Below are 2,593 nucleotides of genomic sequence, written 5' to 3'. Positions count from 1 at the left end.
TACTGGAGTGGGTTGCCATTTCCTTCTCCAGTGGATCACGCTTGGTCTGAGTTCTCTGCTGTGGCCTGTCCGTCTTGGGTGGCCCTTCACAGCATAGCCCACAGCTTCACTGAACTACACAAGCCCCCTCGCCACGACAAGGCAGTGATCCATGAGGGGGCTCCCTTACGTACATCAACCCTAAATTGTCCAACAGTCGTTTCCTTTGTCCTACCCACCCTAAAATATTGTTCTTTTTGTCTACATTTCCTGGGAACCAGTGACCACCCCGCCAGGTCACAAATTGGCTACTTAAGGGGAACTGAGTCACAGTCCTATCTCTCGCTCGGCCCCTCTTGCTTTTGCCCTCTTGCTCTCACCCCACTTGTAGGTTCCGTCCGTGATCAGTTTGGGACCACTCCATTTGTGTCGCTGGCCGACTCATGATCCGTTCTCATAAGAACATAAGAGACGCCAATGTTGGATCAGGCCAAAGGCCCATCCAGTCCAACACTCTGTGTCACACGGTGGCCAGAAATACCAGGGGCCATCAGGAGGTCCAGCAGTGGGGCCAGGACATTAGAAGCCCTCCCACTGTTGACCCCCCCCCCAAGCACCAAGAAGACAGAGCATCACTTGCCCCAGAGCCCCTCTCTTTTTCTCCCTCTCTTTTTTGTCCCTTTTCGCTGCAAGGTCGACTCATCTCGTCGGACAGGTAACATATCGCCCACCAACGATATTCCTGCTAATGCAAAAGTCGCTGTCTTTTCCTATCTATTTTCCTAGATCTGTATTGCGTGTGTTTGTGTGCTAGTTAGGGTTGTATGTTTGCTAATTATTAAGTAAAAGACCAATTATCACAGCAACCTGGCCTCCTCATCTATTCATGGGCTCTGGGAATTCTAACTCTGGTATACAAAGGTTATGTTCCTGCGCTATATGCCAATTGCCATTTAATATTCATAATTCCCCCAAGCTTGATAAAAACGAAAGCAATTAGGCTAACACGGGTTAGGGAATTACCGGGATCTGGGGGGGCGGAGCCTGGGGAGGAGAAAGACCCCAGTGGGCATGCAATGCCATACAGTCTACCCTCTGAAGTTTCCATTTTCTCCAGGGAAACTGATCTCTGTATGTAGTGAGGAGATCCCACTAATCCTGGGAAAACTCTACCCCCCCCAACCTGGAGGTTGGCAAACCTACAGCGGAGGGGGAAGCCTGAGGCACAAGTCCTTGGGACAAAAGCCAGAGGGGAATGTAGCAGGCAAGGGAACAAAACCCTGGAAAGGCAAAGCCAATCTTGGCTACTGCCAGGCGCAGACCAGCCCCAACCTGGAAGCGTTTTTATAGTTGTAGCAGGGACTCCTTTGCATATTAGGCGACACACCGCTGATGTAGCCAATCCTCCGAGAGCTTACAAGTAGCCCCTGTAAGAAGACCTCTGTAAGCTCTTGGAGGATTGGCTACATTAGGGGGTGTGTCGCCTAATATGCAAAGGAGTCACTGCTACGAAAAGAGCCCTATCAAGCCAGGGGTTGCAGCTTCCAGGTGGGGTCTGGCAATCTCCAGACAACGGATCTCCAGATGACAGAGATCAGTTCCCCTGGAGGAAACTGGAGGTTTGGAGGGTGGACTCTATACCATCATGCCCTGCTGAGGTCTCTCCCCTCTCCAAACCTCACTCTCCTTAGGCTCCACCTCCAAATTGCCAAGAGTTTCCCCAGGGCCAGATCGAGGCCAACTGATGCCCGAAGCACAGCCCAACAATGGCGCCTCTTGGCCCTTCCATTGCTTAATTAGCCTGTCTTCTCAAACTGGTGACGCAACAGCCTTTCACTCAAATAAAGACAGGTACACTAGTTGTACTAGAGCAGTGGTGGCGAACCTATGGCACGGGTGCCAGAGGTGGCACTCAGAGCCCTCTCTGTGGGCACGCGTGCCATCGCCCCAGCCAGGCCCAGACCGTCATTAAAGTGTGGAATTCTCTGCCAAATAATTTTAAGTAAATGAAAGCATTTGGGATTGCTTTCCTTACTTTGTTTGGATCATCTTAAGTTAACGTATGAGTTGTTTTTTCTAAAGTAAAACCTCAGTATTCAGGTTAAATTGCCGTGTTGGCACTTTGCGATAAATAAGTGGGTTTTGGGTCATAGTTTGGACACTCGGTCTCTATAAGGTTCGCCATCACTGTTCTAGGCCATCCACCAGGCCAGACCCCACAACTATATCACATATGAACTTTTAACATTTTTTATTTATTTAACACTGGCTGCGGTCACACGGAGCATTAGGCACGCTAGAGAGACGGAAGATAGGCGGCTTTTCCGGGCGCGATCTCACCGCCACATCTGGGAAGCGTAGAGCTCCCGTGGCTCACCCGAGGCTTCACTTCGAAGATGCGCTGTAAAAAACTAGTACCTCCGAGGTACTAGTTTCTGGAAACCACGGGGCATGGGCGGGCGTCTGATCGCATTTCTGGTGGTAGTTCTGGCGCCCGCCCATGTCCCCTCGCAAAAAGGGTCCCCCCCCAAGTCTCCACGGATGCGCACAAGCACCCAACGGAGCATGCACACACTTTAGTTTTTTAAAAAACCACAACCCTGTTTGCCCCACG

General features: G+C 50.9%; 1 protein-coding gene across 1 annotated transcript in view; it reads right to left on the bottom strand.

Moving 5' to 3' along the window:
• CFAP77 (cilia and flagella associated protein 77) overlaps positions 1–2,593 on the bottom strand; it is a 169,455-nt gene that overhangs the window by 867 nt on the left and 165,995 nt on the right. The window lies entirely within an intron of this gene.

Source organism: Gekko japonicus, unplaced genomic scaffold (genome assembly GCF_001447785.1).
Source record: "Gekko japonicus isolate JY-2015 unplaced genomic scaffold, Gekko_japonicus_V1.1 scaffold955, whole genome shotgun sequence".
NCBI lineage: Eukaryota > Metazoa > Chordata > Lepidosauria > Squamata > Gekkonidae > Gekko > Gekko japonicus.
This window is presented reverse-complemented; position numbering and strand designations above follow the sequence as displayed.